The following is a 27,883-nucleotide window of genomic DNA, read 5'->3' on the forward strand; positions in this document are numbered from 1 at the left end:
CAACTGTTTACTCTTTTCTTAGATGATGCCTGGCCTGCTGAGTTCCTCCAGCATTTTGTGAGTGTTAACCCTAACCCGTACATCTTTTGAACGTGGTAGGAAACGGAAGCAGCCGGAGGGAAAGTCATGTAGTCACAGAGAGAATGTACGAACTCCTTATAGACAGTGTCGTTTGAACCCCAGAACTGTCATGTGAAGTGTTACGCTAACCGCTACACCACCGTGCCCTGGCATTGACCTATTCAGTGATTTGTCTTCCACTGTGTCCAAGGTGGCTCAAAGTATTCTCCCAATTGATCATACAAATTCCGACCAGCATGCCAATTCTGAACTGAGGGTGTCCTGATCTGTCACAGAACACCATTCCCTTTCAACCTTCAATACTTATCCCATCCACTGTACGAGGTCCACCATTTTTCACTCTCTGGTGATTCATATCATTGTCCAGATGCTTTTTAAGTGTTGTGAGACTCTTTCCCAGTCCATCACGGGTAAAGCCCTCCCAACCATTGAACACATCTACATGAAACACTATCACAGAAAAGCAGCATCCATCATCAGGCTCCCTCACCACCCAGGACACGCTCTCTTCTCACTGCTGCCATCAGGAAGAAGGTACAGGAGCCTCAGGATGCACACCACCAGGATCAGGAACAGTTACTACCCCTCAACCATCAGGCTCTTGAACCAGAGGAGATCACTTCACTTGCCCCATTATTGAAATGTTTCCACAACCAATGGACTCACTTTCAAGGACTCTACATTGCACGTTCTCAATACTCATTGTTCATTTATTTATGATTTTTATTATTTCTTTCTTGTTGTATTTGCAGTTTGTTGTCTTCTGCACTCTGTAGGCCAGTCTTTCATTGATTCTGTTATGATTACTATTCTATAGATTTATTGAGTATGCCCACATGAAAATGAATCTCAGGGTTCTATATGGTGACATATATGTACAACTATAATACATTTACTTTGAACTTTGCCTCCACCACCTCAAAGTGCAAAGACCACTTGTTATCAAAGTATGAATATGTCACCATATACTCCCGAGATTCATTTTCGTGCAGGCGTTCACAGTAGATACAAAGCAATACAACAGAGTCAGTGAAAAACTACACACAAAGACCAACAAACAACCAATGTGCAAAAGAAGACAAACTATGCAAATTAATAATAAATAATGAAATAATACCAAGAACACGAGTTGTAGAGTCTTTGAAAGTGAGTCCATATGTTGTGGAATCAGTTCAGAGTTGACATAAGTGAAGTTATCCACACTGGTTCATTAGCCTGATGACTGAAAGGTAATAACTGGGGTGTGGGACCTGAGGCTCCTGTACCTCCTTCCTGATGGCAGCAATCAGATTAGACCATGGTGGAGATTGTTACATTCCAGATCTAGAATGAGGAAAGTTCTTCCCCATGTAACCCCTCTCAATAATTTACTTCCTGCCTTATAGTTCTAGACTGTTCTATGATGTTGAAAAGGTTCTACCTTATCTGTGCTTCCCTTTTTCATATATTCCTGAGTCACGTCCCTCCTCTGCTCCAAGTAAGACCCATTCAGTGTCGTCTTCCTCCACGACAGTAGTAGTCTCTCCCAGGCAGTGTCCTGGTGAACATCCTCTGCATCCTCTCCAGCTCAATCACATCCTTCCTGTAGAGTGGTGACCAGAACTGCACGTAGTACTCCAGCTGGGCCCCAACCGACATATTATGAAGTTGTTCCATATCCTTCCTGTTCTTATGCGATGCCCCAGTAAAGGGCCTTTGTCATACGTGACAGCAGCAGGATCTTCAACACTTTGAGTCCGTACTGTCCACAAATGACCAATCCCATTTTGTTCACCCGGTATTCCCATTCAGAGTTGAGATACTCAGCCCTTAAACCTGGACTTTTAAGATTTGTAGACCCCCCTCGGTGGAATGTGCACACTCTACACTAACAGACCAAACGTGATGTCCTTCAGGCAGCTCACAAGACTGTTCCTTTTACCTCTTCTTCTATTAAATATGATTCTGCTGCTCCTGGAACCTGTGATTTACATTCCGATGGTGTGAATGAGGGCCAATTGTGCGACCTGGCGCTTTGCTGTCTCTGAGGGTGTTCAGAGAGGTCTCGAGCGGAGTACACAGCCTTGAGGCCAAGGAGCCCACAATCGACTCCATTTCTCGCTGATCTTCTTGATTAAAGCATCAAGGAAGATTGAAATCAATGAGGACAAAAGCAGAAGACAACCGTGTGTTCAGCACCGTCTGCCTGTGTTTTACCGGTCTCTCTCTTTCCCTCCTGCTCGCTGTTGATGGAGGCAGGTGCCTGTGTGTGACCAATCTCCCTCTCTCTCTCCCTCGCTGATCCCAGAGGAAGGTCCCTGCGTTTGAACTAGTCTCCCTTTCCGTCTCACTTGCTGCTGCCAGAGGAAGGTGCTGGAATATCGGGTCTTAGGCAAGGTTTAATCGACATGGTGTGTAGATTGGACTCTGTGGTTCACATTATGATGTGTTTCTGGTTTCTGATTGCTTTATTAAAAAAATGTTGCTGTTTTGTGTGATTTTAATCAGGGCGGACAGATTCTGCGACCTGTAGTCAATAAATGAGACAGTGCTAAATTGAACTGAACGAAACTAAACAGAACGGTCCTGGACTGTTCCGGTGACTCTGTGGTTTGATGTTTTACATTTTGAATTTTTCGCTTGTCTGCACGATTTGTTCTTTCTTCGTACTTTGGGTGTTTGACATTCTCTTTGAACGGGTTCCATGGGGTTTCTTTGTTTTGTGACTGTCTGTGGGGACGATGAATCTCAGGGTTGTATACTGCATACAATATACAACCCGATTCTCTGCCACAGTGACCAATGGCTTTACCCAGTTGTGCCACTGACAGAGGCAGAGTGGGAACAGGCCCTTCAGCCCATCGCATACCGCCCATTTACAGCAATCCTACATTATTCTCCCCATGTTCTCATCAACTCCCCCAGGTTCTATCCCTCACCCATACACTGAAGGCACATGGCCCTGCTCAGAGGCTAAGCAGGTGCTACACTTCGTCTAAGGCTAGCAGAGGGAAGGAGTGCCTTCCACCTCCTTTGGTGGAGACATATCTCCACCCCGCCACCCAGCCACCCAGGATAATACTTAAACCGATTTAATAGCCTCAGCTGGATATAAAATTACTGCATCAGTCTTACCTAATATTTAGCATCGTCAAAATAAAAACAAATAAGGTTGTTTATTGTCATTCTTCAGGACACTAGTGTAAAGGAGAATGAAATGATTGTTACTCCAGATCTGATGCAGCATAATAAGCAGAAAGAGCACAAGACACTATAAATATAAAAGCAATCTTATAAAGCACAATGTACAAGCAACTCTTTGGGCGTGGCCATATATACAGTACATAAGACTAGCTCATAGAGCAGGTGTTGGGGCTGGAGGTGAGGGACGGGCTGGTTCAGATCGTTGCTCCGCGAGGTTTACTCGTCTCTGCACTGAACTGAGACTGTGGCCTACAACTAACCAGCTTCTGATTCAGCTGTGGATTCATTTTTGTGACTCTTCAGTTCTGACCAGAACCAGGTTTAATATCACCAGCATATGTTGTGGAATTTGTTAACTTTGTGGCAGCAGTACAATGCAATGGGAAGATAGTGTCAAAGAAGCTTATGAGAGGAAAAAGACCAAGTACTCTGAACTGGCAACTGAAGCTGCCCAGAGTGGCTGAAAGACCAAGATTTTCCCTGTAGAAGTGGGATGCAGGGTATTCGTTGCTACATCTACGACCAGTCTATTGAAGAAGATGGGGCTGAGGGGTCACTCCCTCCAACAAGCAATCAAGTCCTTGTCAAATACAGCAGAAGTTAGCAGCAATTGGATTTGGATTAAAAGGAAAGACAACAACTGGGCTGCAAGATGAAGACAGGAGGATGTGGAACTGACGACTCACACCAAAGTTGCAGTCTACAGGGCCTGCGGCCTCAGCACACTGCTTTACAGCAGTGAGACCTGGAGCCTCTACTACAGACAAGAGTGGCGCCTCAACGCCTTCCACCTTCGCAGCCCGAGACACATCCTGGACATCACATGGACTGACTGAGTCACCAACAATGAGGTCCTGGCCCGTGCTCAGATACCCAGCCTCTTCACCCTGCTCCAACAACGCCGTCTCCGCTGGCTGGGCCACATACACCTCATGTCAGACGGGAGGATCCCGAAAGACCTGCTGTACGGGGAACTGGCCTCCGGCAAGAGAGCACAAGGGTGGGCAGCCCTGTTACATGTCTCAAGGAGATCTGTGATTTTTTTTTGTCAGAATGATGTAATGGTCTTTTGGAGGTCACCTGATGTAATTTTCCCACCGATGTGAGGTCACGTGATGACATGTGCACCACGGGTATATAAGGGAAGACCTCAGATGACGCAGTTTAGACTTAAGTTTTTAGATTTCCAGCTAGAACGTACTGTGTCTCCGTTTCTGTTGCGTATTTGTTTTTATGACGCAGTTTCATTTTTAAAACGGTTGTTACGTTCTGTTGCAAGGTACAATAGTGCTGGATTGGCAATTTTTGCTAGATGTGTTGATGTACCTTATTCCAGCAGTAGTACGGGGCAGTGAAGACTTTATCGAAGTACAGGACCTGAAGGATTAAGAGGAGTCGGTATTGTTTGGCAGTTTAACAAAGGATTGATGTTATTGAGTCTTCGTTGAAGGAGTAGTGACCTGCATCGAAGATAACTCTTGCCAAAAGAGTGAGAAGTTCATGCAGGATTTGCTCTGTAGAAGAATTTAAGGTCAGTTGTATTAAACTGTTTATTTTCGGCATCGTGAATCCTGTGGACAGAGCCAGCAGGAGAGTTGCGTCTATGAAGAAATTCTTCTCCAGAGAAGTCTCTCCCAATTGAACGTATAAATCTGTTAGACTTTCGAATTTACCATTTTAAGAACTATATCTGACTTTACCACTTTAAGAACTGTTTTCACATTTAACGCTTTAACAACCAGTGCCGAGTGACGATTTGTTGAAGGGCTGCATAACGGTTAACTTCGGTTAAGGTTTTTGTTTGTTTTTTTTATCGTTTGTCCGTGTTTAATAAATGTTTGGTTAAAAGAGGAGAGGAGAAGCTGAGGCTTGCTACTGAAGAAAAGCGCACTCGTCGGAAAAACAACACCAGGACAACACTGGAGGACAGTGCCTTCAAGTGCAGTCGCTGCAGCCGAGACTATCAGTCCCGTGTGGGCCTCTACAGCCACAACAAATGCTGCTCTAACACGACTGAAGCAAGACTTTCCAGGCGCAGATCCATGGTCTCGTGAGAATAGAACTGAGGGGTGTGTATCTGGGATGCCAGGTAGCACCATTGAGCCCTCTGGAGATGTCGTGGGCTTATCAACCAAACGTGAAAGAAGGAGGGTGCCCACCTGATGACCCTGATGACATACCTACCCTCCCTCTTTGTCACCACTCCAAGCCCACTGCCAACATCGAGAGTGCCAACTTACCATAGGGATTGAAACATCAGGTCCTAGCAGCTCTACTGCTCTACATACAATACATAATAATAGGGAGAAAAAAAACTGAATTCCAGAAAGCATATTTGTTTGTGTGTACATATATGTTAAATTAAATAAGTTGTGCAAAAATAGAAACAAAAAGTAGTGAGGTAGTGTTCATGGGTTCAATGTCCATTCAGAAATCACATGGCAGAGGAGAAGAAGCTGTTCCTGAATCGCTGAGTGTGTGCCTTCAGGCTCCTGTACCTTCTCCCTGATGGCAGCAATGAGAACAAGGCATGACCTGGGTGGTGGAAGTCCTTGGTGATGTATGCCACCTTTCTAAGGCATCACTCCTGGATGCCATGGAGGATAGTGCCTATGATTTTTTTTCTTTCCTCTGAAATGTGTGTGTTTTTAATGGGTTCTCTTGGGTTGCTTTGTTTCGTGGCTGCCTGTTAGGAACTGAGTCCCAAGGTGGTATAATGTATACATAAAATAATAGGCATCCATTAATCTCATGAGACCATGGATTTGCGCCTTGAAAGGTTTCCAGGGCGCAGGCCTGGGCAAGGTTGTATGGAAGACCGGCAGTTGCCCATGCTGCAAGTCTCCCCTCTCCATGCCACCGATGTTGTCCAAGGGAAGGGCATTAGGACCCATACAGCTTGGCACCGGTGTCGTCGCAGAGCACTGTGTGGTTGCCTTGCTCAAGGACACAATACTCTGCCTCAGCCGAGGCTCGAACTAGCGATCTTCAGATCACTAGACCGATGCCTTAACCACTTGGCCATGTGCCAACACAATGTATACATACTTCAATAACAAATGTATACAACTGCTTATTCCCTTCCATAGGTGCTGTCTGACCTGCTGAGTTCCTCCTGCACTTTGTGTGAATTCCCTAAGATTTCCAGCATTTTAACTTGCATGTAAGCTACTGGAAGTCAGAATGAAAAACCTCCAAACAGAGAGTAATAGGTATTTTGAAATTAGAAAACACTAAACTAAGCAGTACTGCTGTGACCCTCCAAGAGGACCACATCCTTGCCGTAGGGTTTGGGGGCGTGTGTGTCTCGATGACCTGGAGAGCGACGTTGGCTGGAGTCAGGGCTTTATGCTTTGGCTCTTGATAGGGTCACCCATGCCAAACAGGTCACAGGGCAGAGGCCAGACTAAGAGTGGTCCACCGGTCCTCCAGGTTCAGGGGTTCAGGTCAGGGTAAACAACCCTGACCGGTCAAACAAAATTGTGATCGAAACAGCAACGAGGAATACTTCTACATCTTAGAATTAGAATTTTTTTCTTACATTCATTTCACAACATGAGGGAGTATAAACCTTTATGTTGCAACGCCGTCATAATGGATGAGCAGTAAGGAAGGGAAACGTGGGACGGTATTGCTCAAACACTAAGATTATATACATAATTGTTTTGTATACTTGTGTGTACAGTCAGATATGGAATCAGATCAATGTGTATTGATAGATCTGATGGCCTGGTGAAGGAAGCTGTCCCGTAATGCTGCGGTACCATTTGCCAGACTGAAGCAGCTGAAACTGTTTGTGGTTTGTGGTGGCTGGAGTTCCTGATGATCCTCCAGGACATTTTTAAGCATCTGTAGCTGTAGGTGTCCTGAACAGAGGGAAGTTCACATCCACAGATACTCTGTGCTGTCCACACCACTCTCTGCAGTGCCCTGTGATTGAGGGTACTACAGTTCCCGTACCAGGCGATGACACAGCCAGTCAGGATGCTCTCGATGGTGCCCCTGTAGAAAGTCCTGAGGATCTGGGGACTCATGGCAAACTTCTTCAGCCATCTAAGGTGAAAGTGGTACTGTTGTGCTTTTTTCACCACACAGACAGTATGTACAGACCAAGTGAGATCCTCGGTGATGTGTATACCGAGGAAATTGAAACTACTCACCCTCTCAACTACAGTCCCATTGAATTCAATAGGGGCTAGTTTGTCTCCGTTCCTCCTGTAATCCATGATAAACTCCTTCATTTTTTCAACATTGAGGGAGAGGTTGTTTTCTTGGCACCACTGTGTCAGGGCATTGACTTCTCCCTGCAGGGTTTCTCATCATTGTTGGAAATAAGGTTTATCAATGTTGCGTCATCTGCAAATTTGATCAGCAGATTGGAGCTGTTCATGGCAACACAGTCGTGGTGTATAGGGAGTTGAGGAGGGGGCTCAGGACACAGGCCTGGAGGCTCCTGTGTTGAGGGTCAGAGGGGCAGAGGTGAGGGATCACTCTTACCAGTGATCTGACAGAAAGTCCAGGATCCAGCTGCACAAGGCGAGGTGCAGGCCGAAAACTTCTGTGTCTCCATCCAGCACTTGCATGACGGACGGTAGTGAAAACTAAGAGGAAGTTACTGACATGATGAAGGAAGCCTTGAACACCACCAGAGATGGAGGACCTTCATTGCTGCCCTAAACACCAGCAGCATAATGGGCAGTACGTATGTACTGCTACAATGCTGGTTCCCCAGATATCTTGATGTAAACCCATCATTATGCAAGTGGAAACTATCATACAAGTGTAAACACCACCCCTCCCTACTCTCTTTTCCACATTGTACCCTCCGTGATTCCTTTATCCATTTGCCACTTCCCACTAATCTTCTTCCCGGCACTTATATCTGCAAGTGGAAAAAATGGTCCACCTGCCCATTTACCTCCATTCAGGGCCCCAAAACAGATGTTCTGTTGGGGTCATCTGGTGATCCCAATGTGACAATGTGGTGAGACCCGACATAGATTTGGGGGAGGGGGCACGTTGTCGAGCCCCTTCATTACATCCACAAAAAGCAGGATCTTCCACTATTGTGCGTGTTGTGCAAGACCCACCTCTTTCATTATGTCTGTTCTATTTCATACATTCAATGGTCACTTTATTAGGTTATATAAGTTCCTCCTGTATTTAATAAAGTAGCCAATGAGTGTACATGGTCTTCTGCTGCTGTAGCCCATCCACCTCAAGGTTAGACATGATGTGCATTCAGAGATGCTCTTCTGCACGCCACTGTTGTAACATGTGGTTATTTGAGTTACCGTCGCCTTCCTGTCAGCTTGAACCAGTCTGGCCATTCTCCTCTGACCTCTCTCATTAACAAGGCATTTTTGCCCACAGAATTGCTGCTCACTGAATTTATTTTTTTTGGTTTTCACACCATTCGCTGTAAACTCTAGAGCAGGAGTTCCCAACCTTTCTTGTGCCATGGAGCCTTACCATTAACCAAGGGGTCTGTGGACCCCAGATTGGGAACCCCTACTCCAGAGACTATTGTGCCTGAAAATTACGGGAGACAAGCAGTTTCTCAGATACTCAAACCACCATGTCGACCACCAAAAGTCATTCCATGGTCAAAATCACTTAAATCACATTTTCTCCTCCATTCTGGTGTTTGATCTGAACAACAACTGAACCTCTTGATCATCTCTGCAAGTTTTTATGCATTGAGTTGCTCAAAGTCAAAGTTCAAAGTAAGTTTTATTATCAAAGTGCACGTATGTCACCATATACAACCCTGTGATCCATTTTCCTGCAGGCATTCTCAGCAAATCTGTAGAATACTAAGCATAACAGGGTCAATAAAAGATCAACCAGAGTGCAGAAGACAACAAACTGTGCAAGCACAAATATAAATAAATAGCAATAAATAATGAGAACATGAGATAAAGAGTCCTTAAAATGAGATCATTGGTTGTGGCAACAGCTCAATCAATGGGCAGATGAGTGTAGTTATCCCCTTTTATTCAAGAGCCTGATGGTTGAGGGGTAGTAACTGTTCCTGAACCTGGTCTCCCCTACGATCATTCTGAGCACCGGTGCCCCACAAGGCTGTGTAATCAGCCCCCTGCTGTACTCACTGTACACCCATGATTGTGTAGCCAAGTTTCCATCAAACTCAATATATAAGTTTGCTGATGACACAGCAATTGTAGGCCGTATCTCGGGTAATGATGAGTTTGAGTACAGAGAGGAAATTAAGAACCTGGTGGCATGGTGCAAAGACAATAACTTATCCCTCAACATCAGCAATCAAAGGAATTGGTTGTTGACTTCAGAAGGAGTAGCGGACCGCACGACCCAATTTACATTGGTGGTGTGCAAGTGGAACAGGTCAAAAGCTTTAAGTTCCTCGGGGTCAATATCACAAATGACCTGACTTGGTCCAACCAAGCAGAGTCCACTGCCAAGAAGGCCCTCCAGCACCTTTACTTCCTGAGAAAACTAAAGAAATTTGGCCTGTCCCCTAAGACCCTCACTAAATTTTATAGATGCACCGTAGAAAGCATTCTTCCAGGGTGCATCACAATCTGGTATGGAAATTGTCCTGTCCAAGACCGGAAGAAGCTGCAGAAGATCATGAACACGGCGCAGCACATCACACAAACCAATCTTCAGTCCTTGGACTCACTTTACACCGCACGCTGTCGGAGCAGTGCTGCCAGGATAATCAAGGACACGATCCACCCAGCCAACACACTTTTCGTCCCTCTTTCCTCCGGGAGAACGTTCAGGAGCTTGAAGACTCGTGCAGCCAGATTTGGGAACAGCTTCTTTCCAACTGTGATAAGACTGCTGAACGGATCCTGACCCGGATCTGGGCCGTACCCTCTGGACCTGACTCTCGGTTTTTTTTGCACTACCTTACTTTCCATTTTTCTATTTTCTATTTATTATTTATAATTTAAATTTTTAATATTTACTATTGATTTGTAATCCAGGGAGTGGGAAACGCAGAATCAAATATTGCTGTGATGATTGTACGCTCTAGCATCAATTGTTTGGCGACAATAAAGTATAAAGTATAACCTGGGTGGTGGGGATCTCTGTTGATTGATGCTGCTTTCCTATGACGACATTTCATGTAGATGTGCTCAATGGTTGGGAGTGCTTTAACCGTGATATACTGGGCCAAACCCACTACCTTTTGCAGGATTTTCTGTTCAAAGACATTGTAGTTTCCATACCAAGCCATGATGCAGACAGTCAATATACTCTCCACTACACATCTCTAGAAGTTTGTCAAAATTTAAGATGTCACACCGAATGTCCGCAGACTCCTAATGAGCACTCCCGTACTGACTTCACAATTGCACTTATGTGTTGGGTTCTGGACAGATCCATGAAACAGTAACAGCCAGGAATTTAAAGTCATTAATCCTCTCCAGGCCCAGAGCCATCAACTGCTCTTCATATGACAAGCCTTTCAATCCCAGAATATGAATAGGAATAGGAATGATGAATAACTCATCAGTTAATAACTCATCAGGGGTGATTGATTGTTATTAACTTCAAACTTTCTGCTTAATCACTCAGAGTTGGAACTGCACGTGCATGTAACAAGAGCCGTATAACTCATCTCGTTCTACCTTGGGCCGCAAACTTATCAACCACCCCTGCTGTGGACACTTTCTGGAGGTCCAAGATCCGTATGCTCCATGACCGCTGGACTGAGTGTGTAAATGTAGGAGGGGACTATGTTGAAAAATAAATGTGCTAGGTTGTCTAAAATTGACTCCTTCTACCTTAGGCGACAAACTTATCAATCACCCCTCATATTCTATCTGACACTTCTTCGCCCATTCTCCTAATCTATTTAAATCCTTCCTCAAAACTACCTGTTCCTTCATCCATCTTTGTTTCATCCAAAAATTTTGCCACAAAGCCATTACTGCCTTTATCCAAGTCATTGATATGTATTTCGTAAGAAGAAGTGGTCCCAGCACAGACCCCTCTGTACAGGAATCTACAAGTGAGGAAATCCAGGATCCAATAGCACAAGGTGGCATTGAGGCTGAGGTCCTGGAGCTTATTGGTTAGTTTTGGAATTGAACGCTGAGCTGTAGTCAATAAAGAACATCCTGATGTATGGACCTTTGCTGTCCTGTTGCTCCTGGATTGAGAGAAGACTGTGGGCATGTTGCTCTGGTAGGCAAACTGGAGCGGATCCAAGTCACCCCTCAGGCAGGAGCTGATATGTTTCATCACCGGCCTCTCAAAATACTTCATCACTGTGGATGTAAGAGCGACTGCCATGTGATTGGCTGATTAGATATTTGAATTACAGATAGATAGATATACTTTATTGATCCCGAGGGAAATTGGGTTTCGTTACAGCCACACCAACCAAGAATAGAGCATAAATATAGCAATACAAAAACCACAAACACTCAAACAAAAAAATGCAAACTATGCCAGATGGAAAAAAGTCCAGGACCAGTCGATTGGCTCAGGGTGTCTGACCCTCCACGGGAGGAGCTGCAGGTTCAGTGCCGCCCGGTGTTGAATCTCGGTGGAATGTGGCCGAAGTCCAACAGTAAAAAGTTGAATATCCAGTCTACAAACACGTTCCTCGATCGTAATATAACCCGGATTGCACCATCTGTTGTTAACCAGAACAGTAAGCACCCAACTCCTTTATGCTTACCGCTCTCAGTGCACTTCCGGTCAGCCGGAATGGTCTGGAAGCTGTCCATGGAAAAGTTTTGATTGGGTATGTCCTCGTGCAGCCCCGTTCCAGTGAAACACGTAACACTGCACTCCCGAAATGTTCTCTGACGCCTGGCTAGCACCATGAACTCGTCCATTTTATTACCCATTGAACTCCTCTTCTCCATAAGTCTCTGTTGTCTCGATCTGGTCCTCTTTCCTCGACTTTGTGATCCCCCTCTGCATCCTCTGTGTGTTTTCCTCCAGATTTCAGCAGGGGTGTCCGCCTGTGCTCGCTAAACCGGCCGGCATTAGCACAAGCAGCTGGTCCCTGGAATGAACAATGCGATCATGCTTCTGTCCCGCGTGTCGCGATGTAACTATTTCCAGCACTAAAAACCCAAATAAAACTCTCTCTACCAGCATGTTAGAAAGGGTGCAGCTTTGACATGTTACCGTGAAAAAAAAATACAACAAAAATGCAAGTTAAAAAGTAAGAAGAAAAAAGTAAGAATCCGATCGGAACGACTGTAACAGGCTGCATGCACGACTGGCGCATGCGCACTAATTAACAAGCAGGTGTACAGGTTTACCTGATGAAACGGTTTGTACACATACAGAACAGACTCTATGAGTCAATTTGTCCCCTCCTGTTTCAGTTAAAACCCAGTTTGACTTAATTCTGGGTGGAGATTACATTGCACCAGGCACAAATATTTGAGCAATCTGTCCCGAAACATGTTCAGGCTTGGAGCTTGCAGCTAAAATTCCCAAGATCGGCACCAATAAGTCAACAGTTGTGGCTTTGCTTTCAGTTCCATGCAGCAGTCTAGCTGTCTTCAGAATCAGAATCAGATTTAATATCACCAGCATATTAAGCTGTTCCCGAATCACTGAGTGTGTGCCTTCAGGTTCCTGTACCTCCTTCCTGATCGTAGCAGTGAGAGCAGGGCATGTCCTGGGTGACGGGGGTCCTTAATGTCAGACGCTGCCATTCTGAGGCACCGCTCCTTAAAGATGTCTTGGATACTAAGGAGGTTAGTGCCCAAGATGGACTGACTGATTTTACAATTTTCTGCAGCTCACCCTCACCCCCCCCACCCCCATACCAGGCGGTGAAGCAGCCTGTCAGAATGCTCTCCACGCTATATCTGTAGAAATTCTTCAAGTGTTTTAGGTGACACAAACAAATATTGCAACACCATCTTGAACTTCTCTAAAAGCAACACTGGTGACTGAATGCAGAGGACTGGTTTAAAAAAAAGGGAATTGATTGTGGACTTCAAGGAAGGGAAAGTCAAAGGAACACACACAGTCCTCATCAATTGGAGAGCGTGATCAGCTTTAAGTTCCTGGGTTTCAACATATCTGAGCCCAGCATATTGATGCAATTGCAAAGATTACCTGGGCCTCTGTATCTCTCACTCCAACTGGAGCCTTGACTTCCTCATTGTGAAACCATGCTCAATGCGCATCAGAAATAATATCTCCTCACTGACAATCAACATTGGCACACCTCAAGGACATATGCTTAGCCCACTAATCTACTCTCTCTATACCCATGACTGTGTGGCTAGGCACAGCTCAAATGCCAGATATAAATTTGCTGATGACACAACCATTACTGCTAGAGTTTTGCCAGCTAACAACACAACCAAGGGCTTCATCCTTCAGACAGCTCACAAAATGATTTCTTTTACTTCTTCTTCTTCTTTCAATTATGATTCAATTACTCGAAGACAATAGGACCAAAAAGATATAGGAGCAGAACTAGGTCACCTGGCACATCATGGCTGATCCAATTTTCCTCTCAGTCCCAATCTCTTACCTTCTCCCTGTATGCCTTCATGCCCTGACCAATCAAACTCTGCCTTAAATATACATAAAGACTTCTTTCTAAAAGGATGCCCCTCTATTCTGAGGCTGTGTCCTCTGGTCTTGGATTCCCCCACCACAGTAAACGTCCTCTTCACATCCACTCTATCAAGGTCTTTCACCATCCCATAAGTTTCAATGAGGTCACCGCTCATTCTTCTGAATTCCAGTGATTACAGGCCAGAGCCATCAAACGCTCTTCATATGACAAGACAATCAATCCTGGAATCATTTTTGTGAACCTCCTTTGAACCCTCTCCAGTTTCAGCACATCTTTGCTAAGGGGCCCAAACCTGCTCACAATACTCCAAGTGAGGCCTCACCAGTGCTTTACAAAGTCTCAATATTACATCCTTGCTTTTATTTTCTAGTCCTGTGGAAATGAATGTTAACATTGCATTTGCCTTCCTCACCACAGACTCAACCTGCAAATTAATCCTGCACAAGGACTCTCAAGTCCCTTTGCATCTCAGTTGTTTTGCATTTTCTCTCCATTTAGAAAATAGTCAAAGCTTTAATTTCTTCTACCAAAGTGCATGACCATACACTTCCTGATACTGTATTCTATCCTCCATTACTTTGCCCATTCTCCTAATCTGTTTAACTTCTTTAGTACCTCTCTACTTCCTCAAAACTACCTGCTCCTCCACCTATCTTCATATCTTCTGCAAACTTTGCAACAAAGCCATCAATTCCATGATCTAAATCATTGACATATAACATAAAAGGAATTGGTCCCAACAGAAACCCCTGTGGAACACCACTAGTCACCGACAGCCCAGCCAGAAAAGGCTCCCTTTATTCCCACTCTTTGTCTCCTGCCAATCAGCCACTGCTTTATCCATTCTAGACACTTTCCTGTAATACCATGGGCTCACAGGTTGTTAAGCAGCCTCACGTGTGGCACCTTGTCAAAGGCCTTCTGAAATCCAAGTACACAACATCCACCAATTCTCTTTTGTCTATCCTGTTTGTTATTCCTTCAAAGAATTCCAACATATTTGTCAGGCAACATTTCCCTTGAGAAAACCATGCTGACTACAGCCTATTTTATCATGTGCCTCCAAATACCCTGAGACCTCATCCTTAATATCGACTCCAACATCTTTCCAACCACTGAGGTCAGATTAACTGGTCTATAGTTTCTTCTGCCTCTTTCTTTCTTGAAGAGTAGAGTGACATTTTCAATTTTCCAGTTTTCCAGAACCATTCCAGAATCTCGTGATTCTTGAAAGATCATTACTAATGCCTCCATGATCTCTTCAGCCGTCTCTTTCAGAACTCTGAGGTGTACACCATCAGACTGGGTGACTTATCTACCTTCAGACCTTTCAGTTTCCCGAAAACTTTCTCTCAAGTAATGGTAACTTCAGACACTTCATGACCCCTGACACTTGGAACTTCCACCATACTGCTAGTGTCTTCCACAGTGAAGACTGATACAAAATACTTATTAAGTTCACCCACCATTTCCTTGTCCCTTATTACTACATCCCAGGCATTGTTTTCCAGTGATCTGATATCCAGCAGTCCTATATCCACTCTCACCTACCTTTTACACTTTATGTAGCTGAAGAAACTTTAGGTGTCCTCTATTGGAGCCTATGATCTACATTTTGTTTTTGGGCCAATTGTGCAATCTGACGCTTTACTGTTTCCGAGGGAGTTCGATGAGGTTTCAAGCGAAGTGTGGAGCCTAGAGGCCAAGAAGCCTGGAGAGCCCATGATCGACTCCATTTCTGGCCGATCAAAGCTTCGAAGACGATTGAAATCAACAAGAGCGGAAGGCAACTGTGTGTTCAGCGTTGTCTTCATTTGAACGGCCTCTCACTTTCTAGTCACTGGGTGTTCAGCATGGTCTTCATTTGAATGGCCCCTCTCTCACTTTCTAGTCCTGGAGGAAGGTGCCTGTGTTTGACCGGTCTCTCTCTTGCTCTCACTCATTGCTGCCAAAACCTTGGGTCTTGGGCGAGGTTTAATTGATGCGGTTTGTGGATTGGAATCTGTAATCATTTTATGACATGTTTCTTGTTGGTAGTTGCTACTTTTTTTGTTGCTATTTTGTGTGATTTCAATCAGGGCGGACTGCCCCTGTGGCCTGCAGTCAACAAACGATAGTGTTAAATTGAACTGAACTGAGTTGAGCTGAAACTGAACATTCCTGGATTGTTTTGTTGACCTTGTGGTTGGATGTTTTACATTCCGTGTTTTTTGCCATCTGCATGATTTGTTTTTTTTTGCACATTGAATTTTGATATTTTTCTTCGAAATGGTATCCACGGTTGTCCTTGTTTCGTGGCTGTGTGGGGAGACAAAATCTCATACATACTTTAATAATAAATGTACTTTGAAAGTTTGAATCAGATGGGTGACAAGGAGGCATACAAGAGTGGGATAGATCAGCTGATTGAGTGGTGTCGCAACAACAACTTTGTACTCCACGTTTGCAAGACCAAGAAATTGATTGTGGACTTCAGGAAGGGTAGTCGAGGGAACACACACTGGTCCTCACAGAGGGGTGAGCAATTTCAAGTTCCTGGGTGTCAACATCTCTGAAGATCTTCCACGGCCCAACATGTTGATGAAATTACGAAGGAGGAACAGCAGCGGCTATATTTCACTAGGAGTTTGAGGAGATTTGGTATGTGAAAGACTCTAACAAATTTCAGCAGGGAGCATTCTAACTGGTCACATCACCGTCTGGTATGGAAGGGCCACCCCGCAGGATCAGAGGGTTTCAAACTCAGCCAACTCCATCATGGGCACGAACCTCATGAGGACACCTCCATAAGGGCAATGCTTCATAAAGGTGGCATCCATCATTAAGACTAGCATCACCCAGGACCTGCCCTCTTCTCATCACCACCACCAGGGAGGAGGTACAAGCAGCCTGAAGACACTCACTCAATGGTTTAAGAACAGCTTCTTTCCCTCACCCGTCAGATTTCTACCTCACTATTTTTGCTCTCTTTTTTATATGAATTAGACAATACTGTGCAGAAGTCTAAGGCACATACCTGTATATATAGCTAGGGTGCCTAAGAGCTTTGCACAGTACTATAGTAGCTTTATGTATTGCACTGTACTGCTGCACAAGAAACGAATTTCATGACACAGGTCAGTGATGATAAACCTGATTCTGATATGGGTCACTATTGTGGACTGAGAGTGGGAAGGAAGGGGGCAGGGAGAGAGGAATCATGGTTGGGAAAAGGGGAAGGGAGAGCGGACGGAGTGGGAAGCACCACAGAAAAGTTCTATAATGATCAATAAACCAATTGTTTGGAATCAAATGACCTGGTCTGGTGTCCCAGGACGGGGTGTCCCCCTACCTATGCCACCCCCACCTGACACTCCTTCTCTGCCACATCCCTCCCACAGCGCTCTGTCCTCACCATTTCCAACATTCTTTGCTCCCACCAGATTTACAAAATGACATTTGTCAGCGATATTAACCCGATTCTGATGCTAGCTCACGTCAGGCTCTAATCATCAATCAACAAGTTAATTTTCATGGGTATGCAGTCCGTTAAATTTCTTCATTTGAAAATGCCACGCTTTCCGACCTTGCTTTCATCTCTCTGTGTCTCTGTGACTGTCTTCTACAACATGAGTTCTCTTCCTTCCCCTGGCCTCATGAACCCCAGGGGAGATTAATTGGCTTCAGCTGCAAGGACTTGGCACCTCCAGTTCCATCTCCAAAACCCTCCTTTCAAGATTCAAAGTACATTTATCATCAAAGGATGTATAAATTATACAACCTTGAGATTTGCCTACTTACAGGCAGCCAGAAAGCAAGAAACCCAAAAGAACCTAATTAAAAATAAAGACCAACACCCGATATGTAGACAAAGGGGGAATAAAACAAATCATGCGAACTATAGAAGTGAGCAACAGCACTCCAAACCAAAGAGAGTCCTTATAGCCAAACCTCAGTGCAGCCCAGAGTCGGCCAAAGCATTGCTATCAGTCCATCATATTAGCGAGCATGGAGCATAGTAGCCAGGGTAGTGTTCATAGCCCAGCACCACGGAGCGAGGAGTGAACACCGTGGGAGAGTGAGCGAAATCGGCTCTTGCTTCAGATTCCAACATCCAGTCGATCTGGGCCAGCGTTTAAATTGTCCAAACAGCGTATTATACCTTGAGCTAGGACCCGGGCACTGCTACAGCGAAAGGCTCCAGGCCTAGTCCACACAGCCTAGCAACTTGCTCCGGGCCCAGATTTCACCACCCAGCCTGAAGCCACTCTCGATTTCTCCTCATTGGCTCGGCACCCAGAGTGATCCAACCTCACAGCCGGACCAACTGCACGGGCAGTGAAACCCTACTGCCTCAACTTCTCTCCAAATGGCTCCAGCCATCTGCGGCGATTCTGCAGAGTACCAGCACGGCTCATCCCTCGAATTCGCTTCACCTTCACTCACATCTCATTGTTTGCAGTGATAATTTACCACAATTTACTTCAGAAAAGGTGCTATTAGCTATGTTCTTCGTTGAATTCCTAGCCTTTTGAACGACCAGTGAGCTGTCACACTTGTTTGTAGCACCATCTTAAACCGGAAGATTCGCGTTTATTTATTACGTGTAAATCAAAACATACAGTGAAATGGGTTGTTTACGTTAACAATCAACACACCCATTATGGCACCAACATTACAAGCCCACAATGCTCAACAGGACAACACAGAACACTGCAAAAAGGGTAATACTTGTGGGCTGTACTTAGCGCATCCTCAGCTCAGCAAGTGCAATTGTGGAGAAAGCACGGCAGCACCTCTACTTCCTTAGGAGTCTGCAGAGATTTAGCATGACAACTACTACTTTGACAAACTTCTATAATTGTATAGGGGAGAGTGTACTGACTGGCTGCAGCACTGTCTGGTATGGAAATACCAATGACTTTGAACGGAAGATCCGACAAAAGGTAGAGGCTTTGACCCAGTCCATCACAGGTAAAGCCCTCCATTGAGCAGATCTACATGAAGCACTGCCGTAGGAAAGCCGCTTCCATCACTGCCCAGGCCATGATCTCTTCTCACTGCCGCCATCAGGTAGAAGGTACAAGGGCCTCAGGACTCGCATTACCAGGTTCAAAAACAATTACTACCCCTCAACCATCAGGCTCTTGATCAAAGGGGTTAACTACACTAAGTTGCCCCATCACTGAGATGTTTCTCTCACTTTAAGGACTCTTTATCTAAGGTTCTTGTTATTTATTACTATTTACTTATTTGCACAGTTTACTGTCTTCTGCACTCTGGTTGATCTTTCATTGATCCTGTTATAGTTACTATTCTATAGATTTGCTGAGGATGCCCACAGGAAAATGAATCTCAGGGTTGTATATGGTGACATATATGTACTTTGATAACAAAATTTACTTTGAACTTCGAATTGATTGTTAATGCATATGATGCATTTCATGTGAGTTTGGATGTACGTGATAAATAAATGAATCTGAAACCAAAAGAAGATTTCTGAGGATGAACATCTGTCTCAATATTCCCTCACTCAAACGATTCTCAACAGTTGTTTGACAACTCCTAAGAGAACTTTACTAAACTAGAATGAAAGCAAGTGATAGTTGAGACACAAGATCATAAGACCATAAGATATAGGAGAAGGATTAGGCCACTTGGCCCTTTGAGTCCGCACCACCAATTCAACATGACTGATCCATTTTCCCTCTCAGCCCCAATCTCCTACCTTTTTCCTAAACCCCTTCAAGCCCAGACTAATCAACTTCTGCCTTAAATATTCATAAAGACGCGGTATCCACAGCTGCCTGTGGCAATGAATTCCAGATTCACCACTCTCTGGCTAAAGAAATGCCTCCAAATCTCCTTTCTAAAAGGAATCCCCTCCCTTTTGAAGCTGTGTGCTCTGGTCTTGGACTCTTCCACCATTGGAAACATCCTCTCCACATCCACTCTATCAAGGCCTTTCAGCATTCTATGAAGTCATCCCTCATTCTTCTGAAATCTAGTAAATACAGGCTCAGAGCCATCAAATGCTCTTCAGATGACAAACTGTTCAATCCTGGAATCATTTTCTTTAACCTCTTTTGAACTCTCTACAAGATTAGCTCATCCTTTCTAAGGGGCCCAAAAACAGCTCACAATACTCCAAGCGAGACCTCACTAGTTCTTTATAAAGTCTCAACATTACGTGTCTCAAAACGTAGGGAAGGCCATTTGTCCCATCGTCTCTGTGCTATCTCACAGAGATACCATTCACCACCTACTTTCCAGGCGACCTATTCATGCGTCAGGATGTAACAGTACAAGAGCTGGAATGACTGTACAGGATGCTGGTGAGACCGCAGGACGTAGAGTTCTGGCTGCTGAGTTACAGGAAGGACGTCAATTCATTGGAAAGGATGCAGGAAAGATTAGCAAGACTGAAGGGCCTAACTTACAAGGAGAGACTGGGAGAAAGAAGCCAGAGGTCCAGGAGCCAGTTGTCATGAGGGGTTTGGTGGTGGGGAGTGTCAGTAACTTTAAATTCTTATCAGTGAATGACCCCATTGTACAATTTAAGTGCTGGGCCAGATTGAAAAGGTCAGGGTGTCGGGGCTAGAAGCGAGGGATGGGCCAGTTCAGCTTGCTCCATGAGGTTTACTCGACTCTGTGCTGAACTGAGGCCGTGGTCTGCAACTAATCGGCTCCTGGATCAGCTGCAGTGTGATGACTGGCTTTGTGGCTGTGAACTCGCTTTTATGAACTTCAGTTCTTTACATGATTTGGGTCTTTTTCCTGCACATCGGGTCTTTGGCGACCTTTTTTAAAAACCGATTCCGTTGGGTTTGTTTGTTTCGTGGCTGTCTGTGAGGAGACAAATCTCAAGGTTGTATAAAGTACACATGTTTCGATAATAAATGTACTTTGATTTTCTCCTGGGCCCAGCATAAAAATACCATTACAAAGAAGACATACAGCACCTCTACTTCCTTAAAAGTTTGCAAAGATTCGGCACGTCATCTAAAACTTTGACAAAGTTCTATAGATGGACACTGGAATGTATCTGAACTGGTTGCATCATGGCCTGGAATGGAAACACCAGTGTCCAGACACAGAAAGTGTTGGATACAGTCCAGTCCGTCACAAGCAAAGCCCTACTCACCACTGAGCAGACTTACAAGGAGCATAGCCACAAGGAGGCTTTATAAGGCATTAGTCAGATGGCACTTGGAATATGGCGAGCAGTTTTGGGCCCCTTATCTCAGAAAAGATGTTCTGGCATCGGAGAGGGTCCAGAGGAGGTTCTTGAGAATGATCCAGGGAATGGATAGTTAATGTATGAGGTGCACTTGATGGCCCTGGGCCTCTACTTGCTGGAGTTTAGAAGAATGTGGGTCTCATGAAAACCTATCGAATACTGAAAGGCCAAGATGGAGTGGATGTGGAGAGGATGCAGTGGACCTGTCCTGGAACCCGCACACAAGTGTCACGACAAAGAAAGCAGGGCAGCACCTCTACGTTCTTACAAGCTTGCGCAGATTCACCATGTTACCTAAAACTTTGTCAACTTCTATAGATGCACAGTGGATTGTATCCTAACTGGTTACATCATGGGCTGGTATGGAAACAGCAATGTCCAGGAATGGCCGTTCCCAGCATTGAGCACCTTTACAAGGAGCGGTGCCACACTAAAGAAGAATCCATCATCAAGGACGCCCCACCATCCTGGCCATGCTCTCTTCTCACTACTACCATCAGGCAAGTGGTACAGGAGCCTTAGGTCCCACACCACCAGGATCAGGAACAGTTATTACTCTACAACAATCAGGCTCCTGAACCAGGGTGGATAACCTCACTCACCAGTACTCTGAACTGATTCCATAACCTACAGACTCACTTTCTACAACTCATGTTTTTGTATTATTATTTATTTTTAGTATTTAAATAATTCGTCTTATTTTGTTTGTCACTCTTTATGTATACTTTGTCATAAATTCTATTGTATTGCATTATTTTCCTGTGAAAGCCTGCAAGAAATTTAATCTCAAGGTAGTATTTAGTAACATATACATACTTTGATAATAAATTTACTTTGAAGTTTGACAAGAGTGGGGCTTCTTTCCCTGGAGCACATGAGGCTGAGGGGTGGCTTTATAGTGGTTTAGAAACTCATGAGCTGATTGGTCACACTCATTTCGATGGGTAGGAGATTCTAAAAATGGAAGGCGTACTGTAGGTTTAGGGTTAGAATCGGTGCTGAGATCAGAATGTGGATCAGATCTAATATCACCAGCACAGGTCATGAAATTTGATGTCTTTGTGCCAGCAGTACAATGCAGTACATAATAAATGAAAAAAAAGAATTTCAGTAAATATATATTTTTTTTAAAAGTTAAATTAAATAAGAAGTGTAAAGATAGAAAAAAGTAGTGAGGTTGTGTTCATGGTGAAGCACCTTCAATTACTCCAAAAGACTGAGGTTTGGTAAAATACTGAAAGGCTTTTATTCGCTGTACAATACGACCTCCACAGTGAGTGTCTGTCCCGGACTGAGGGAGAGGGGCAAGGCCAACACCTTTATACAGGACTCTGTGGGAGGAGCCACAGGGGCAGTCAGCAGAGGTGTGTGTCCAGACAGGTAACCGAGTTACAACATATATACATGGTTTACCACACATGGGTTCAACGGCTAATTAGAAATCAGATGGCAGAGGGGAAGAAGCTGTTCCTGAATCACTGTGTGTGTGCCTTCAGGCTCCTGTACCTCCTTCCTGATGGTAGCAATGAGAACAAGGCATGTCCTGGATGATGGGGGTCCTTACTGGTGGACACAGCCTTTTTGAGGCATCACTCCTCTATGTTCTGGATACTACGGAGGTGAGTGCCTATGATGGAACTGACTAAGTTTACAACTCTTTGCAGGTTACTTTGATCCTGTTCAGTAGCCACCCCCCCGCCCCATACCAGATGGTGATGCAGCCAGTCAGAATGCTCTCCACAGTACCCTGTTGAAATTTGCAAGTGTTTTTGGAGCCATACTAAATCTCCTCAAACCCCTAAGGAAATATAGGTGCTGTCATGCCTTTGTAGCTGCATCGATATGTTGGGTACAGGTTAGATCAAAATCAGGTTTATTATCACTAACATATGTAATTAAATTTGTTGTTTTACAGTAGCAGTACAGTGCAAGACATTACTACCATAAGGTAGAATGAATATTAAAAATAAATAAGTAGTACAAAGAGAGCAAAATACTGAGGTAGTGTTCATGAGCCTTTCAGAAATCTGATAGCGGACAGGAAGATGCTGTTCCTAAAGTGTATAGTATGGGTCTTCAGATTCCTGGTAGTAATGAGAAAAGGACATGTCCTGGGTTACAAAGGTCCTTAATGATGGATTATGCCTTCTTGATGCATCTCCTTGATGGCACCCTGCTGTTTCCTGCAGTCTTGGGCACAGCAGTTGCCAGACCAGCAATGCTGCATCCAGAAACAATGCTTCCTTTGGCACATCAATTAAGTTAAATTGATGCCCCCTCACCAGGTCTCATGTGTCACCTGTCAGCATCCTTATCCTCCTACCAACTTCTTATCCTGGCTTATGCCCCTTTCCTTTCCAGTCCTGATGAACCCACACCTAAACACCTCTTGTCCACGTACTTATCCGAACTTCTCTTAAATGTTGCAATCAAACCCACATCTACTATTTCCACTGGCAGCTCATTCCACTCTCACCATCCTCTGAGTGAAGAAGATTTCCCTCATATTCCCCCTTCAAATATTTCACCTTTCACCTCTAATTCTAGTCTCACCTAACCAGAGGGGAAACTTCTTCACTCAGAGAGTAGAACGAGCTGCCAGTGGCAGCGCTGAACGTGGGTTGATTGCAACATTTAAAAGTCGTCTGGATAGGTACATGGACAGGAGTAGTATGGAAGGTTATGGTCCAGGTGCAGATCAATGGGACTAGGCAGAATAATGGTCCAGCACAGACTGGATGGGCTGAAAGGCCTGGTTCTGTGCTGCAGTGCTCTATGACTTTATCACCTCAGTGACCTTCCGTCCATAAAGGTGAGAACTGGGGATGTCTAGGTGTTAGAATGGACAGTACTTTTTGATGGACTCTAGATCATGTTCTCTGGTGGCTTTGCTATCGCTTGCGTGGTGGGTGGTGGGGAGGAGGCGTCGATGCTATGCTGGAGCAACTGGGGGGAGGGGGATGGTTGATGCTCTTGCTGGTACTTGTGCATGGGAGGGGGGCTTTTGGGGTTCTAACATTTTCCTGTCATTCATTCTTTGGAGTTTTTCTTCTGTTTCATGGATGTCTGGGAAGAGTAAGAATTTCAGGATGTATACTGTATACATACACTGATACTAAATTGAATGATCAGACCATTGAATGGTATTATTGAGATCACCACTGACACATCTGAAACACACACACACACACACACACGCACGTGCAATATGGTCAGGAGAGCAGCTTGTGGCTCAGATGTCCTGTGGAGAGCGATTCACCTCCTATTCAGTTCTGCTATTTTCAAGGGATGAGTCAGGAGTGGGAAAGAATATGAGGTAGTTGGCTGGATGAGTCAACACCATTCTGGGACATGTTCAAAGTAAATTTATCAAAGTACTTATCTGTCACTATATACTACCATGAGATTCATTTTCTTGCAGGCATTCACAGTAGAAAAGAGAAATGCAATAGGATCAATGATAAACTACACTCAAAGACTAGGAAAAAATAGATAGCTCTGAGACAATGAAAAGTTCCAAGTAAATTTTGATATCAGAGTACATATCTATCACCATATATAACTCTGAGATTCAATTTATGTGGGCATACTCAGCAAATCTATAGAATAGTGACTATAACAGGGTCAATGAAAGATCATCCACAGAGTGCAGAAGATAACAAACTGTGCAAATGCAAATATAAAAAAGCAATAAATAACAAGAAGATTAGCTAAAGAGTCATTAATGTGAGATCATTGCTTGTGGGAACACAGAGCATCATAGGAAGTCATTCCTGCCTCTGGCCATCAAACTTTACAACTCCTCCCTTGGAGGGTCAGACACCCTGAGCCATTAGGCTGGTCCTGAACTTATTTCCTGGCATAATTTACATATTACTATTTAACTATTTATGGTTTTATTACTATTTAATTATTTATGGTGCAACTGTAACAAAAACCAATTTCCCCTGGGATCAATAAAGTATGACTATGACTATAACATCTCAATGGATGGGCAAGTCAGTGTAGTTATCCCCCTTTGTTCAAGAGCCTGATCGTTGAGGGGCAGTAACTGTTTCTGAACTTGGTGGGACCCAAGATTCCTCTCCCTCCTGCCTGATGGTAGTAGTGAGAACAGAGCATGGCCTGGATGGTAAATATATTTTCCCTCTGAACTCTTCTCCTGCCTTCTCCCTGTATCTTTTCATGCCTTTACTAATCAAGAACCTATCCTGTACCTCCTGCCCAAGGACAACACTGAGAAGAAAGCACAGCCTGACACAGGAGATTCTGCAGATGCTGGAAATCTTGAGCAAAACACACACAATGCTGAAGGAACTCAACAGGTCAGGCAACGTCTATGGAGGGACATAAACAGATGACACTTCATCAGTCCTGAAGGAGGGTCTCAGTTTCCCCTCCATAGGTGCTGCCTGACCTGCTGAGTTCTTCCAGCATTTTGTGTGCGTTGCTCAAGGTGATACATACAACTGCTTCCCTAAATGTTCACCATCTCCACCACTAGGGTGCCTACCTACAATATTCATACTGGCTACTCACTGGGGTAACCTAACAGCACCTTCTGGGACAAGGGCAGCAGAAGAACACCACCACCTACAGGTTCATCACCGCACTGACCTAGAAATCTGTCAGTCCAAGGCCTCCTCTACTGCCACAGTCAGGGCACACTCAGGTTAGAGGGGCCAGACCTTATATTCCATTGGGTAGCCTCCAACCTGATGGCATGAACATCGATTTCTCCAACTTCTGGCAAGGGCCCCACACTCCCTTCACCATTCCCTATTCCTGTTTCCCTCACTCACTTTTCTTACCTGCCCATCAACTCCCCGTGATGCTCCACCCCTCCCCTTTCTTCCATGGTCTTCTGTCCTCTCCTTTCAGACTGCTCCTTCTTCAGCCCCCTATCTCTTTCACCAATCAACTTGGCAGCTCTTTACTTCACCCCTCCCCCTCTCCTGGTTTCACCCATCACCTGCCACCTTGTACTTCCTCCTCTTCTCCCCCACCTTCTTATTGTGGCTTCGTCCTTCCTTTCTAGTCCTGATGAAGGGCCTCAGCCCAAAACTCCCACTGTTCACTCTTTTCCATAGATGCTGCCTGACCTGCTGAGTTCCTCCAGCATTTGATGTCGGTGGCTTGGGATTTGCAGCATCTGCAGATTTTCTGGTGTTAGTGAGCTGTAGATCTGTCGCCATTCCTTGACCATGGATGGTTCTGAATCCTGGAACAGCTTAGAGGGAGCCCCTTCACCAGAAGGACTGCGCTGCTTGAAGGAGGAGACTTACTCTCTCAACACCCACCTTCTCAAGGGGCAGATGAGGGATGGGCAATAAATGGTGGTGCAGTCTAGATTGCAGTGAGGGATACGTAAAGCTCTGCTGGGACCCCCACCTGTCAACACCCACGTCTCCCCAACATCCAACTCAACACAAAACTCTTCATTCTGAACCCTCACAACTCAAGTGCGCGCACCCCCACCCTCCACAAGTGCGCGCGCTTCACCGGCCCCAACTCCTCCTTAAGTGCGCGCGCTCCCCCCCCCGTCCCACCCCTCCTCAAATGTGCGCACTCCCTCCATTCCTCAAACACCCATGCTCCCTCCTCAGGAAACACCGAGCCCCCGACGTGTCACCTCCATCTCAGCAGCGACTCATCTGGGAGACCCGGCGACTCCCCGCCCCTGCTGCCGAATACAATCTCCCGTCCAGCTGACAAACAATTTGATTAGCTTTAACTCCTTGGACAGCCGCCCCCACGTTCTTCCGGCCCATCTCCCGGTGAAATGTGGACTCGCTTAAAGCTGAGTTTAGTAGCCGGCCCGGACTTCATCAAGGCGGGAATCGGGAAAAAGGAGGCTGTGGGCGAAAACATTCACTCCTTTTGGCAAGCGGGACACTTTAAGCAACCCCCTTGGCACTGAGTGCTGCCAGAACTGGGACAAGTCCGAGCGTGATTGAAACAATTCCTCCCCAGAGAAAACCCAAAGATTCAGACAGACAGTTCGCAATTAATCTCGCACTTCCAAGGACCACTTTGCAAAACAAAACACTCAAGCCCCCACAAAGTAACTTTACAAATGATGCAACTTCAATCCATCTGTGTTGGGGAAAGTTTAGTCAGTCCCACCCCATCGTTAAATAGCCCTGAAGAGAAGCAGGCTCGAAAGGAAAAACGAAATCAAAATTCCTTCCTACCTCCCCGCATTCGTTCCCAGAGTCTGAAACTCGCTGCAGTACAAACAGACCGGGTTCTTCTTTAAAAACACAACCATTTCCCCTTAAACCAGCGTATCCCCTTTCCTTGATCAATGAGAGGAAGTGAGATTCTGTGGGAACTGGTGTGGTTCTTTTCTTTTACGTATTTTAGAAGGACTTGAATTCAGGAGGAAGTCTGTGGCGTAAGCGCCCCGTTTCAGTTTAGCCCTTTTACTCCGCTCTGGAAAGGGAGGTGTGTTATTAGCAAAGCGAAGTGCACCGCACACACCCTGACCATGTGATGTCTGTCTGAGAGAGTAAATTATTGCCGGGTGGCTCACAGCTTTGAGAAGAACGCTATTGTTCAGGTGGCTTAGCGTATAGAGCTGCTGCAGCGCCGGCGACCACGGTCCGACCCCGACCTTCGGCGCCGTCTGTGCGTAAGTGTGGAATTCGACGGATTTCTCATCCCAGTCCTGTGGATCGCTGTTTTTTCTCTCTAAAGTGACACACACAAGATGCTGGAGGAACTCAGCAGGTCAGACAGCATCTATGGAAATGATTAGACTGTTGACGTTTCGGACAGAGACCCTTCTTCAGGACTGGAAAGGAAGGGGAGAAGTCAGAGAAAGAAGATGGTGGGGGGGT

General features: G+C 45.1%; 2 protein-coding genes across 3 annotated transcripts in view; one reads left to right on the forward strand and one right to left on the reverse strand.

Moving 5' to 3' along the window:
* The window catches only part of arhgef15b (Rho guanine nucleotide exchange factor 15b), a 93,604-nt gene extending 66,164 nt beyond the window's left edge, over positions 1-27,440 (reverse strand). The window contains exon 1 of one of the 2 annotated variants that reach the window (XM_063048793.1): positions 27,236-27,440. The gene's annotated coding sequence lies outside the window, so the exon portion shown is untranslated. Of the gene's footprint in view, positions 1-26,673; positions 27,013-27,235 lie in introns of those variants that run through there. The other variant, XM_063048794.1, reaches the window with a different exon arrangement.
* A 128-nt stretch (positions 27,441-27,568) lies between these two features.
* The window catches only part of LOC134346925 (vigilin-like), a 269,588-nt gene continuing 269,273 nt past the window's right edge, over positions 27,569-27,883 (forward strand). Inside the window, exon 1 of the mRNA XM_063048789.1 lies at positions 27,569-27,675. The gene's annotated coding sequence lies outside the window, so the exon portion shown is untranslated. The remainder of the gene's footprint in view (positions 27,676-27,883) is intronic.

Source organism: Mobula hypostoma, chromosome 5 (genome assembly GCF_963921235.1).
Source record: "Mobula hypostoma chromosome 5, sMobHyp1.1, whole genome shotgun sequence".
Classification (NCBI taxonomy): Eukaryota; Metazoa; Chordata; class Chondrichthyes; order Myliobatiformes; family Myliobatidae; genus Mobula; species Mobula hypostoma.